The 15,685-nt window shown below is 43.1% G+C and overlaps 1 protein-coding gene across 5 annotated transcripts in view; it reads right to left on the reverse strand.

Moving 5' to 3' along the window:
- The window catches only part of FAM107A (family with sequence similarity 107 member A), a 92,813-nt gene that overhangs the window by 11,288 nt on the left and 65,840 nt on the right, over positions 1-15,685 (reverse strand). The window contains exon 1 of one of the 5 annotated variants that reach the window (XM_021068431.1): positions 3,374-3,614. The gene's annotated coding sequence lies outside the window, so the exon portion shown is untranslated. 5 annotated transcript variants of the gene reach the window in all.

A 15,685-nucleotide genomic window follows, 5' to 3' on the forward strand; every position in this document is an offset into this window, starting at 1 on the left:
TTCAGAAAATGGGCATAGAGAGAATCTACTCCAAAATAATAAAGGCCATATATGACAAACCCACAGCTAACATTATTCTCAATGGTGAAAAGCTGAAAGTATTTCCACTAAGATCAGGAACAAGACAAGGATGTCCACTCTCACCACTGTTATTCAACATAGTTTTGGAAGTCCTAGCCATGGCAATCAGAGAAGAAAAAGAAACAATCCAAATTGGAAAAGAAGAAGTAAAACTGTCACTGTTTGCAGATGACATGATACTATACATAGAAAATCCTAAAGATGCTACCCAAAAACTGTTATGAGCTCATTTTGGTCAAGTTGCAGGATACAAAATTAATACACAGAAATCTCTTGGATTTCTATATACCAACAACAAAAGATCAGAAAGAGAAATTAAGGAAACATTTGCATTTGCCATCACATCAAAGAGAATAAAATACCTAGGAATAAACCTACCCAAAGAGGCAAAGGACCTGTACTCTGAAAACTGTAAGACGTTGATGAAGGAAATGGGCCAATAATTCTCAATTTGCAGCCTGTGGGACTGGCCTCAGGTGGGAAATAATACGTCAGAGGAGAGACTGGGCGTGTCTCGCTTGTGTCTTCCCCAGTTCTGCTGAAGACCCAAGAGGTCCCGAGGCTCCTCCCCCCACGATCCACTGCATGTCGGCCCCATACCAGGCACGGCTCAGGGAGGATTACTAACTGCTAGTGTTAGGGTGGCAAGTTTGAAAGCAAACACTGGTGCCCGCCCTGGCCACAGAGAGACAGAAGGCAAGTGGTGCTGATGGAGACCCGAGTCCTGGTTCATCCTGAGAATGGCTATGAGACTCTAAGCTATCTATGGCTTTAAAGCTCCCTTCATCTGCCTTTCCCCTGCCCTGATGCTTCTGGTTTCGTCTTTGATGGCATCCACTATAACAAATGGCACAGGAGGCAGTAAAGCAAAGGCACATGTTTTGGAGGCGAAAGACTAAGTTTGGATCATGGTGGTACCTCTTCCCAGCTGTGTGACCTTGGGCACACAGCATAACCTTTCTGAGCCCCTGTACAGGGAGAATAATGGTAGAACTACTCATGGGGCTGTTTGGTGGGTGAAATAGTATAATGTGTGTGATGTGGCTGGCCCAGTGCCTGGCAGTGATGCCCACTGAAGCAAACCACAGTCCTCCTGTCCTGAGGGGACCTGTGTTGAGCACTTGACATTTGACGAAGGCTTACTTGCCTGTATCTGGATCTCTCAATCACTCCAGGAGCCAGCCAGTAGTACTATTTTATTATTTCCATTTGCTCAATGAGAAAACTGAGGCTTAGAAAGGCCAAGCTACTCGCCCAAAGATACACAAAATAAATGGCAAAGCTGGAACCTCACAACTCCAAATTCAGTGCTCTTTCTACCACTCACACTGTCTTCCAGGTGCAAAGTGTCTTTCAGTCAACAAAACATGTTTACATCCCTTTTCTCTCTCTGGACACTCAAGAAACCCCAATAAAGAGGCAGTTGAGCCCATTTTATAAATGATAAAATGGAGACCTGATAACTGGAGGGTTCCTAGCCCTCTCACTGGGAGTCCCTGCCAAGCCCCAGCAGCTTCGGGCTTAAGCCAGAACCCACAGGCCTGTCTGCCCATGGCTGACCTTCATTAGGAGGGGACCAGCTGGTGGCCTTCCCTCCTGGGAGTGTTGATCAAAGTCCTCACTCTTCTGCCCCTTTCCCCCACCCCTGCCCTTGTTCCTCATTACTGTTCAAGCTGCTGGGTTCTTGTCGACTATTTCATGGGGTGGAGGGGCAGAGAAGAGAGGCTTTTAAAATAACTATTGGCAAAGGAGAAAGAGGCATTCAGGAAGAGCGACAAGCGTGGCCGCTGCATTTCCTAACCCTTCTTGCTTCTTTCCGCCCCTGGGGAAAGTGCCCGTTCCTATTTCACTGATGAGCAAGAGATGAACAGTGCTATCTGGAAGCCTCCCCCAGGTCTCCAGCAGTCTGTGGCCAGTGCCCAGAAGCTGGAATCAGAGCTGCTTGTCCACTGGGAGGCAGCCTCCCCATATCTGAGAAAATGAGTCAGCAAACTTCCTGAACATTTTGACTTGGGTCCACTGTGACTTCCTAGTTGGTGCGAAGGTCTGGGTGGGCCTTCAGGGTTCAAATCAATTCCAGAGCAGAGTCCAGGGCTGGGATCTGGAATGGAAGGTCCATAGCAAGGTTGGAGAGTGCTGTGCAGTTGATCAAAGAATAGTGGCAGCATACCAGACATCTGTGCTGGCCCAGCAGTGGCATGTTGCCAGCCACTCCACTTGGCAGAGGCCTCCTAGGGCGCTCCCTGCAGGACTTAGCACCAACAAAGGTAGAGCCACTCAGGATCCAAGCCGACCAGAGACACAGGTACTAGGGCTGCCTCATAGCTGAGAAACCACTGGGATTTGTTGCGATTCCAAAAAGTGACACACCTAATCCTAGAACCCTTGCTTTTTCAATTTTCTTTGTAGGGCCACACCCAGGACATATGAAGTTCCCAGGCTTGGGGTCAAATCAGAGCTGCAGCTGCCAGCCTACACCACAGCCACGACAACGTAGGGTTTGAGCCATGTCTGTGACCTACATCACAGCTCATGGCAATGCTGGATCCTTAACCCACTGTGCAAGTCCATAAGGATACCAATCAGGTTCTTAAACCCCTGAGCCACAAGGGGAACTCCAACCCTTGCCTTTTGACCCAGTTCCAGCCTTGCCTCATACAGTAAAGTGCTATAGCCAAATCTACAGCCAAAGGCAGGCAGGTAACATGTTACCATGTGCCATGGACAGTGCTCAGCATCACAGCCACAGCCCATGAAATCCTTACAATTGATGGAGGAGGTGGGGTACTACTGGGACCACATTTTACAGAGGGAGAAACTCAGGCTCTGATGGGTCATCTAATTTCCTAGATCACACAGCCAGCAAATGAAAGCTCTAGACTCTGAGCTGAGCTATCCGACCAGTGTTCCCCACACAGTGCTACCCACAACACTCTAGCCTTTTATCTACAATTCTTAAGAGAATTACAACTGCTGTACTGTGTGAAAACGGACTTGGGTGAAGCCACGTCACACATGCATTTAGATTCACCTGAGGATTTAGGAGAAAGATGAACAAGACCAGACTGTTGAATCTGGACACCCTTTGCTCTTTGTCTCCTATCCTTGTCCCAGACCTGGGTGTAGGAGGCACCCTTAGGTCATTTCACAGAGAGGGGACGTAGCCCAGGTACTTGGGCTCAGAGCGCTCTGCCCCCTGACAGCCCACCCGGCTGCCCTCCTTCCCCCAGCACCTCCTCCCGGCACCGCACCCAGCTCGGCAGCAGGTTAAGCAGAAGAGGAATAGTCTTACTTCTCAGCTGTGCCTGTGCTGTTGGGAAGGGAACTCAGGCGCAGTGTTGCTAGGTCCTCACTCCACCAGAGAGTCCCAGGCTAGCAAGGAGGGCCGCCTGCAAAGGGCGGTTCTTAAAGCCCTGGGGATGAAACGTGCCAACGAGTGAGGCAGCTCCGCATTCCTGTTTATTCTGGTATCAATAAAAAGGAACTGTTACCATAGTAACGGGTATTGCACTTGGTACTCAGCCACTTCCCTGATGCGGAACACTGTGTCCAAGCCACACTCCAGGGAGGCACAAATAAATACCGTTTCTGTCAGACTGTTGAGGAATAAGAACATGCCAAGCTTTGTTCTGAGCAAAGCAGCTCATAGAGAGGCATTTCCCTTGTTTCTAACGGGAGGATCAGTAGGAATGCATTCTGGCACTTCCCTGACCCAGGGAGAGCCAACCTTCCTGCTGCAATGCCCAGCACTTTAGGAGAAAATGGCTCTTGGAGCAAAAAGAGGGGAAGCCATGTTGGGTCAGTTCCAGGTCATCCACTGATGGGCTAAAAACTCCATCCATGTTATTTACTCCAAACCCTGAACTTCATCTGAACTTCAGAAAGGAGCCAACAGGACATTGCAGTGGGAGAGAGTAGGGGAGGGGAAGCTGATCCTAAGCCAGGCCAGTGCTTATTTCAGCTACCACTCAGCTCAGGCACCAGACCCTCCATTAGTCACTCAACGTCCTTGAGCCTTGGCTTCTGTGTTTTTCTTTTTCTTTTTTTTTTTTTTTGGCCTTTTCTAGGGCCACTCCCGAAGCATATGGAGGTTCCCAGGCTAGGGGGTCTAATTGGAGCTACACCACAGCCACAGCAACACAGGATCTGAGCCATGTCTGCAACCTACACCAGAGCTCACGGCAACGTTGGATCTGTAACCCACTGAGCAAGGCCAGGGATCGAACCTGCAACCTCATGGTTCCTAGGCAGATTCGTTAACCACTGAGCCATGATGGGAACTCCAAGGTTTCTGTGTTTTTCAAATGGGAGCAACAGGCTGGCTGAGGTAAAACACAGATGAGATGACATTGCTGCTCAGCAAGTAGGATTCCTTCAGAGAGAACTGGACTAGCTGTGATCTGAGGGCAGGGCCCCAGCACAGAATCTGTGCTCCATAGATCTTGGCTCAATCAGTAGGTCTGTGAATGTGAAAATAAAAAATTGTGTAGATGCTGAAAACCAGCATGGGTACTTATAGATAACAGAGGCATTCTCCTCATTTCAGAATCAGTGTTCACTTGAAAATGTGGAAGTGTTTTCTAGCTTTTGTCATGATCCTTAAACTTGAGGGAGAAAGTTGGTTAAACTTGACCCTCTTCCCTCCTTTACTTTCTCATGAAGAAGCTTGGCTGGCTGGGGGTTGATGAGGCCCGAAACATATATCAACCATGAATGCAGGAATTAAAAATGCAATTTTGCCTTAACAAAATATTAGCTAAATGAATCCAATAACACATAAAAAAAGATCAACCACCATGACCAAGTTGGATTCATCCCAGGGTCACAAGGATAGTTCAACAAACACAACTCAGTTAATGTGATATACAATATCAACAAAAGGCAAAAACCATATGATCATCTCAACAAATGCAGAAAAAGTATTTGATACAATCCAGTATCCATTCATTGATAAAAAGAATATCAACACACACATCAGTTGAGATTCTAATTTGGCTAAACCTGTTAGCAACTATGTGGCACTAAATAATAAACAGTATATAAAAATAGGAAAAAATATCCATTCATAATAAAGACTCTTGCCAAAATGAGTATATAGGGAATATAACATACTAAAAGCCATTTATGACAAACTTACAGTCAATATAATATTTAACTGTGAAAAGGCAAAAACCTTCTCAGTAAATTATGGAACAAGACAAGGATGCTAATTCTCACCACTTCTATTCTATTTGGTACTGGAAATCCTAGCCATAGCAATCATATGAAAAAAAGAGGTAAAGATATTCAAATCATAAAGGAAAAGGTAAAACTGTCATTATATGCAGATTACATGATACTCTATATAGAAAAACCTGAAGACTTCACACAAAAACTATTAGAACTGATAAAGCAAGGTGGCAGGATACAAGATTAACATATAGAAATCTGCTGCATTTATTTACATTAATAATGAAATATTAGAAGAGAAAGTTAAAAAAAAAAAAAAACCCCAAGTAATACTGCATTAAAAAAACCTCCTAGGAATAAACCTAACCAAGGAGGTGAAAAACTTACATGTTCATAAGGGTAAAACATTGATAAAGGAAACTGAAGATGATTCAAAGAAATGGGAAGATATCCTATGTTCTTAGATTAGAAGAATTAATATTTAAAATGGCCTTACTACCTACCCAAAGCACTCTACAGGTTTAATATAATTCTTATCAAATCACCCATGACATTATTCACCTGACTAGAACAAAGAATGCTAAAATTTATATGGAACCACTAAAGACCCAGAATTGCCAATGCAATTCTGAGGAAAAAGCAGAAAGCTGGAGGCATTACCCTCTCAGACTTAAGGAAATACTATAAAGCTACAGTAATCAAAGCAATATGGTACTGGCACAAAAACAGACAAATGGATCAATGAAATGGAATGGAGAGTTCCAAAATAAACCCATACACCTATGGTCAGTTAATCTTCAACAAAGGAGGTAAGAATATCCAATGGAGAAAAGAGCCTCCTCAGTAAGTGGTGTTGGAAAAGTTGGACAGCCACATGTAAATCAATGAAGTTAGAATACTCCTTTATACTCTACACAAGAATAAGCTCAAACATAAGACATAAATACAAAAAATTTTGTGACACCGTAAAACACCATAATAATCTCAAGAGTAGAACATAGACAAAACGTTTTCTGTTGTAAATTGTAGACTATTTTCTTAGATTAGTCTCCCAAGGCAAAAGGAATAAAAGCAAAAATAAACAAATGGGACTTTATCAAACCTAAAAGTTTTTGCACAGCAAAGGAAACCATAAACAAAATGGAAACACAACCTATGGCAAATGATATGACTGACAAGGGCTTAATTTCTAAAATATACAAACAGCTCATACAACTCAACAGCAACAACAATCAAAAAGTGAGCAGAAGACCTAGACAGACAGTTTTCCAAAGGAAACATACAATTACCCAACAGGGCACATGAAAAGATGCTCAATATTGTTGATTATTAGAGAAATAAAAATCAAAAGTACAGCGAGGTGTCACTTCACACCTCACACCAGTCAGAATGGCCATCACCAAAAAGTCTACAAATAATAAATGCTGGACAGAATGTGGAGAAAAGCAAACCCTCTCATACTATTGGTAGGAATTAAAATTGGTGCAGCCACTATGGAAAACAGTATGAAGGTTCCTTAAAATACTGAAAACAGAGTTATCATATGATCCAGCAATCCCACTCCGGGGTCTATATCTGGAAAAAAAAAATGAAAACTCTAATTAAAAAAAGATACATGTAGGAGTTCCCGTCGTGGCGCAGTGGTTAACGAATCCGACTAGGAACCATGAGGTTGCGGGTTCGGTCCCTGCCCTTGCTCAGTGGGTTAACGATCCGGCGTTGCCATGAGTAGATTGTAGACGCGGCTCAGCTGTGGCTCTGGCCTAGGCCGTAGGCCGGTGGCTGCAGCTCCGATTCAACCCCTAGCCTGGGAACCTCCATATGCCATGGGGTCGGCCCAAGAAATAGCCAAAAAAAAAAAGACACATGCAGAAAAAAAGTAAAAAAGTGCAGGCCAGTAACACTGATGAACATAGATGCAGAAATCCTCAACAAAATACTAGCAAACCAAACCCAACAATACATTAAAAGGATCATAGGATCATACACCATCATCAAGTGGGATTTATCCCAGGGATACAAGGATTCTTAAGAGTCTGCAAATCAGTGTGATACTCACCTTAACAAACTGAAGAATAAAGCTATATGATCCACCTTGCCAAAGAAGACATACAGACGGCCAGTAGGCACATGAAAAAAATGCACAACATAAAAAAAATGCTTAACATCACTAAATATTAGAGAAATGCAAATCAAAACTGCAATGAGGTACTACCTCACACCAGTCAGAATGGCCATCATTAACAAGTCAACAAATAACAAATGCTGGAGAGGATGTGGAGAAAAGGGAGCCCTCCTACACTGTTGGTGGGAATGTAAATTGGTACAACCACTATGGAAAACAGTATGGAAGTACCTCAGAAAACTAAATATAGAATTAACATATGACCTAGTAATCCAGCTCCTGGGCACATATCCTGATAAAACTTTCATTGAAAAAGATACATGTACCTCTGGAGTTCCCGTCATGTCTCAGTGGTTAACGAATCCGACTAGGAACCATGAGGTTATGGGTTCAATCCCTGGCCTTGCTCAGTGGGTTAAGGATCTGGCATTGCCGTGAGCTGTGGTGTAGGTTGCAGATGTGGCTCGGATCCCACGTTGCAGTGGCTCTGGCGTAGGCTCTGATTGGACCCCTAGCCTGGGAACCTCCATATGCCGCAGGAGTGGCCCTAGAAATGGCAAAAAGACAAAAAAAAAAAAAAAAAAAAAGATACAGGCACCTCTATATTCACTGCAGTTTGCACTATTCACAATAGCCAAGACATGGAAACAAGCCAAATGTCCAATGACAGATGAATGGATTAAGAAGATGTGGTATATATATATATATATATATATATATATATATATATATATATACACACACACAATGGAATACTACTCAGCCATAAAATAGACAAAATAATGCCATTTGCAGCAACATGGATAGAACTACAGATTTTCATAAGTGAAGTAAGTCAGAAAGAGAAAGATAAACACCATATGATATCACATATGTGGAATCTAAAATATGGCACACATAATCCTATTTACAAAACATAAACAGATCAAGGATATGGAGAGCAGACTTGTGTTTTCCAGGAAGAAGGAGGAAAAGAGTAGGATGGATGGGGAGTTTGGGGTTGGTAGATGCAAACTATTACATTTAAAATGGATAAGCAATGGGATCCTACTTAAGCACAGGGAACTGTGTCCAGTCTCTGGGGTTGGAACATGGTAGAAGAGAGTATGGAAAAAAAAAAAAAAAGAATGTATACATGTATATGTGTGTGTGTGTGTGTGTGTGTGTATCTGTGTGGCTGGGTCACTTTGCTGTACAGCAGAAACTGAAGGAACATTGTATTTTTTTTTTCTCTTTTTAGGACAGCACCTACAGCACATGGAAGTTCCTGGGCTAGGGGTTGAATTAGAGCTACAGCGGCTGGCCTATGCCACAGCCATAGCAATGACAGATCCGAGCCGTGTCTGCAACCTACACTACAGCTCATGGTAACTCTGGATCCTTTACCCACTGAGTGAGGCCAGGGATTGAACCTGCATTCTTATGGATATTAGTTGGATTCTTAACCCACTGGGCCACAAGGGGAACTCTGAAGGAACATATTAAATCAACTATAATAAAAAATTTAAAAAACTAAAAAAATGTGATCATCTCAATAGATGCACAAAAAGCTTTTGACAAAATTCAACACCCATTTTTGATAAAAGCCCTCCAGAAAGTGGGCATAGAGGGAACCTACCTCAACATAATAAAAGCCATATATGACACACCCGCAACTAACATTATTCTCAATGGTGAAAAGCTGAAAGCATTTCCACTAAGATCAGGAACAAGACAAGGATGTCCACTCTCACCACTGTAATTCAACATAGTTTTGGAAGTTCTAGTCATAGCAAAAAGAGAAGAAAAAGAAATAAAACAAATCCAAACTGGAAAAGAAGTGAAACTGTCACTGTTTGCAGATGATATACTATACATAGAAAATCCTAAAGATGCTACCAGAAAAATCTTTGAGCTCATCAAGGAATGCAGTAACGTTGCAGGATACAAAATTAATACACAGAAATCTCTTGCATTTCTACATACTAACAATGAAAGACCAGAAGGAGAAATTAAGGAAACATTTGCATTTACCATTTCATCAAAGAGAATAAAACACCTAGGAATAAATCTTGCCTGCCTTAAGAGGCAAAAGACCTGTACTCTAAAAACGATAAAATGCTGATGGAATAAATCAAAGATAACACAAACAGATGGACAGATAGACCATATTCCTGGATTGGAAGAATCAATACTGTCAAAATGACTATACTACCCAAGGCAATCTACAGATTCAACACAATCCCTATCAAATTACCAATGGCATTTTTCACAGAACTAGAACTAAACTTTTAAAATTTGTATGGAAACACAAAAGATCTCAAATAGCCAAAGCAATCTTGAAAAAGAAAAATGGAACTGGAGCAATCAGACCCCCAGACTTCAGACAAAGCCAGTCATCCAAACAGCATGGTACAGGCCCAGAAACAGATCAATGGAACAGGAAGGACAGAAAGCCTAGAAATAAACCCATGAACCTATGATCAGTTCATCTACTACAAAGGAAGTAAGAATATACAATGGAGAAAAGACAGTTTCTTCAATAAGTGGTGCTGGGAAAACTGGACAGTACATGTAAAAGAATGAAAATGAGAAAATTCTCTGATGCCATATACCAACATAAACTCAAAATGGATTAAAGACCTAAACCTAAGGCTGCATATTATAAAACTCTTAGAGGAAAATATAGGCAAAACACTCTTTGCCATAAATTGCAGGAATATCTTTTTGGATCCACCTCCTAGATTAATGAAAATAAAAACAAAAATAAACAAATGGGATCTAATTAAACTTAAAAGGTTTTGCACAGCAAAGGAAACCATTAAAAAAAAAGAGGAGTTCCCACTATGACACAACAGGATGGACGGTATCTCTGCTGCACCAATGATACAGGTTCAATCCCTTGCTCAGCACAGTGGGTTAAAGGATCCAGCATTGCCTTAGCTGTAGTGTAGATCACAACTGTAGCTTGGATCTGATCCCTGGCCAGGGAGCTCCAAATGCCATAGGGTGGCCAAAAAAGAAAAAAACACAAACAAACAAAAAACCCCATAGAATGGGAAGACATTTCTGCAAATGAAGTGATTGACAAGGATTAATCTCCAGAATATACAAACAACTCATACAATTTTAACCAAAAAATAAGCCAATTAAAAAATGGTCAGAAGACCTAGGAGTTCCAGTCATGGAGCAGTAGTTAATGAATCCGACTAGGAACCGTGAGGTTGCAGGTTTACCTGCAGATTCCTGGCTTTACTCAGTGGGTTAAGGATCCGGCGTTGCCATGAGCTGTGGTGTAGGTTGCAGACATGGCTTAGATCCCGCGTTGCTGTGGCTGTGGCATAGGCCAAAGGCTACAGCTCTGATTAGACCCCTAGCCTGGGAACCTCCATATGCCACGGGAAGTGGCCCTAGAAAAGGCAAAAAAAAAAAAAAAAAAAATCATAAGATCTAAATAGACATTTTTCCAAACAAGACAGACAGATGGCCAAAAAAACACATGAAAAGATGTTCAGCATCACTAATATTAGAGAAATGCACATCAAAACTACAATGAGGTAGCACCTCATACCCATCAGAATGGCCATCATTAAGAAGTATACAAACAGGAATTACTTTGTGGTTTAGCAGGTTAGGGATCTGGCACTGTCACTGCTGTGGTACAGGATTAATCCCTAGCGAGGAACGTATGCATGCTATGGGCCTGGCCAAAACAAACAAACAAACAAACAAATACTGGAGAGGGGGGTGGAAAAAAGGGAACCCTCCTATACTGTTGGTGGGAATGTAAATGGTTCAACTACTATGGAGAATAGTATGGAGGTTCCTTAAAAAACTAAACATAGAACTACAGTATGACCCAGCAGCTCCACTCTTGGGTATGTATCTGAAGAAAACCGTAATTTGGAAAGATACATGCACCCCAGTGTTCACTGCAGCACATCTGACAATAGCCAAGACATGGAAGCATCCATATCCATCCACAGTGGAGTGGATAAAGATGTGGTACATGTATACAATGGAATATTACTCAGCAATAAAAAAGAATAAAATAATGCCATTTGCACAACATAGATGGCTCTAGAGATTATCATACTCAGTATAGTAAGTCAGAGAAAGACAAATGTCATATGATTCACTTATATGTGGAATATAATAAAAATGATACAAAAGAATTTATGCATAAAACGGGAACAGGGAGTTGCCACTGTGGTGCAGTGGTCTCAGAATCTTACTGCAGTGGCTAGGGTAGCTGAGTAGGTGCAGGTTTGATCCTTAGCCTGGTGCAGTGGGATAAAGATCCAGCACTGCCACAGCTGTGGCTCTGATTCAGTTCCTGGCTCAGGAACTTCCATATGATGCAAGTGTGGCCATAAAAAACAAACAAAAACAGAAACAGGAGTTCCCATTGTGGCTCAGCAGTAAAGAACCCAACTAGTATCCATGAAGTTGTGGGTTCGAGCCCTGGCCTTGCTTGGGGGGTTAAGGATCCAGTATTGCTGTGAGCTGTGGTGTAGGTTGCAGATGTGCTCATATCCTGCATTGCTGTGGCTGTGGTGTAGGCTGGCAGCTGCAGCTCTATTCGACCCCCAGCCCAGGAACCTACAAATGCCATGGGTGTATCCCTAAAACAACCTTATGGATTTCTAAATCAACTTTGAGTTATCAAAGGGAAAACCATTGGGGGGGGGATAAATTAGGAGGTTGAGATTAACTCATAGACATTACTATAAATAAAATAGATGACTAACAAGGATCTACTATATAGCACAGGGAGGCCTACTCCAAGTTCTGTAATAACTTATGTGGGGAAAAGAATGGATATATGTATATATACAGCTGATTCACTTTGCTCTAAATCTAAGCTAATACAATACTGTAAGTCAATTAATCCTCAATAAAAAGTTTTTTAAAAGATACAATACCCCAGTGTTCACAGCAGCACTGTTTATAATAGCCAAGACATGGAAACAACCTAATGTCTATTAACAGATGAATAGATAAAGATGGGATGTACATATTTATACAGTGGAATATTAACCTAAAAAAGAACAAAATACTACCATGTGCAGCAACACAGATGGTCCTAGAGAATATCATACTGAGGTAAGTCAGAAAAACACCTAGGATGTTATTTAAATGTGGAATGTAAAAAATAATACAAATGAACTTATTTACAAAACATAAACAGACTCAGAGACAAAGAAAACAAATTTATGGTTACCAAAAGGGAAGGTGGAGGAAGGAATAAGTTAGGAGTATGGGATTAATAGACACAGTACTCTCGGGGTTCCTGTCGTGGTGCAGTGGAAACGAATCTGACTGGGAACCATGAGGTTGTGGGTTTGATCCCTGGCCTTACTCAGTGGGTTAAGGATCCAGCATTGCTGTGAGCTGTGGTGTAGGTCTCAGACGCAGCTTGGATCTGGCATTGCTGTGGCTGTGGCGTAGGCCAGCAGCAACAGCTCCGATTTGACCCCTAGCCTGGGAACCTCCATATGCCATGGGTGTAGTCCTAAAAAGCAAAAAAAAACCCAAACACAGTATTATCTATAAAATAGATAAACAACAAGGATTTACTATATAGCACAGGGAATAACATTCAATATCTTGTAATGACCTATAATGGAAAAGAATTTGAAAAAGAATACACACACACACATATATATCTGAATCACTTTGCTGTACACTTAAAACTAACACAATATTTTAAGTCAACTATACTTCAATTTAAACATGCAATTTTGGTTCTCTTTGGCCTATATTATTCATTTATCCAGCACTTATTGAATACCTACTGTGTTCCTGGCACTATCCCAAGTGTGGAGATAAGAGTGTGAATGAGACAGTGTCCCTGTGCTCAGGTAACCTACTTTCAAGGTAGGGTTTAGGTAAAATAGAAACAAAAAATGAGATAAACAAAATGTAGAGCTGCAATGCACACTATGATGAAAGCAAGACTGGATGAGGTGCAAGGCAAGGACTGGGAGCTGAGGAAGGGTGGACAGTGGGGAGGTGATATTTTAGGGAGACCAGAGTGGTGAGGAGAGCATTCTAAGGAGTGAGAAGAGCTAGTGGAAAGGCCCAGAGTGAGAATAAGCTGGGCATGATGGGAGGAGGCCAGTGGGGCTGGAGTGCGGGGAAGAGGGGTGGGGGGAGATGGAAGGAAGAGGGGGCAGGGGCAGGTCTGCATTCCCTGGGAGCCTTGGCCAAGCCCACCGTTTGGAGCCACTTCAGCCTACAGGGTCATAGATTCTTCAGTATTAAACAATTTTTTGGAAACAATGTGTGTTCCTTTTTATTTCTTCTTCAAGTGTTTCTCTTGGTGTCCTTTGAATGGTGCCTCCCTTGGCTCCCATCCTGCTGTCACTCCATTCTGATGGTGGAAGACTGTAACCAAACTCCTCAAACCACCCCTTGCTGCCACTGGTCCCCACCCACATAGCCTGCTATGTATATAACTAGTATTGGGGGCATTTCCCAGGGCCCACAATGGCTTGTCTGACCCAATCCCAGGGTCTTCTGCTAGGTGGAGAAATAAGAGGGACCTTGGACCAGGGGAACTGCTGAATGCTTCTGCTCACTGCCTGGGCAGGAAGACCCCACAGTCCAGCTCACTCCAGAGAAGCAGGCTCTGAGTCCCCATGCCAGCAATCCCCTCCATTCCCATTTGTGTTCCACTTTCTAGAAGGTTCTAATGGCTGCCCCAGAACAACTGAGAGCCAAGGAGAGCTGGCCAGGAATCCCACCAAGGTTAGGTGCCATTTTCCCCAGGCAGTTGGGGCTCACTCTACTTCTTTCACTAAAGCTCTTCTCAGAATCCAACCTGTGTACAAACCCATCAGGCTCAGCCACCAGACTGCCAGCCTGAGGGCAGTGGCCTCACCTTATTCTTTTTAGTATTCCTGTCCTAGTACCAAGGTGCTCAATAATTACTGTTGATTTGCAAAAACCAAAGACATTGAGATCCCTGAGCTTGTGACAGCACCATCTTGGGGTATGTGTGCACACATGTGTGTGTCACCATCTATGAGGTCAGCAGCCACCATTTCCCAAGTCACACCCCATCAGTAAGGAATTAGCCTATGCCCTGTAATGGGATGCACTCAATAGCACGTCTATTTATTGCCCTAAAAAGATGTCCGCTACATGTTTGGTGAAAAACCAAAGTGCAGGAGTTCCCATCATGGCTCAGCAGAAACAAATCTGACTAGTATCCATGAGGATGCAGGTTCAATTCCTGGCCTCACTCAGAAGGTTAAGGATCTGGCGTTGCCGTGAACAGTGGTGTAGGTTGCAGACATGGCTCAGATCCCACAGTGTGGCTGTGGCTGTGGTGTAGGCTGGCAGCTGCAGCTCCAATTCAACTCCTAGTCTGAGAACTTCCATATGCCATGGGTGTTGCCCTAAAAAAGAAAAAAAAGAGAAAGAAAGAAACAAACAAGGAAAATAGATGTCTTTTAAAACTTTACTCCAGGTAATGGCCAAATTCAACCCCAGCCACTGTCTCCTGCCTTACTCCGTGTAGCTTGCAATGGAGGACTTCCCATTCCCCCCTTTAGGCAGGATGCCAGATACAGGGGCCCAAGGATCAGAATTGGAATGTTCTCAGGCCCATGGAAGACTGAAGGGCAATCCCGGGGCCTGAGCACACCCTTCCTGTTCCTCTGAAGTTTGTTTTTTTGGGAACTAAAGTAGCTAAAAGGAAGAGGATAGTGAAACCCAGGAAAATGCAGTCATGAGTGGTAGCTGAGGAATTTTCCTGTACCTACAGTAGGCAGGGCTGCAGCTTGCATTAAAAAACAAATAGGATTTCCCATGTGGCACAGTGGAAATGAATCCAACTAGGAACCTTGAGGTTTCAGGTTCGATCCCCGGCCTCGCTCAGTGGGTTAAGGATCTGGAGTTGCCATGAGCTGTGGTGTAGGTCACAGATGCAGCTCGGATCCCGAGTCGCTGTGGCTGTGGTGTAGGCTGGCAGCTGTAGCTCTGATTAACCCCTAGCCTGGAACCTCCATATGCTGCGGGAGCCGCCCTAAAAAGCAAAACAAAAACAAAACAAAAGAAAAAAACATAACAAAATCCCTCCAAAAACCTCTTTCCTTTCATTTTTGGCCCCCTTTCTCCAAGCTGACAGGTGCCTGGAGCAGCTTATCTGGGCCCAGAAACATCAGAAAAGAAGTTTCCATGGCAATCCAAACTTCCTCCTCAGCCCTGTATCCAGTTTAAATTTCCAAGGCCTCTGTTCAAGGCCTCAGTGAGGTTTTTGAGAAGCCACCCGGCAAAACAGCCTTGTGCTCTGCTGAAAGGACATGGCTGTATTGGCAGAAA

This window comes from Sus scrofa, chromosome 13 (genome assembly GCF_000003025.6).
Source record: "Sus scrofa isolate TJ Tabasco breed Duroc chromosome 13, Sscrofa11.1, whole genome shotgun sequence".
Lineage (NCBI taxonomy): Eukaryota > Metazoa > Chordata > Mammalia > Artiodactyla > Suidae > Sus > Sus scrofa.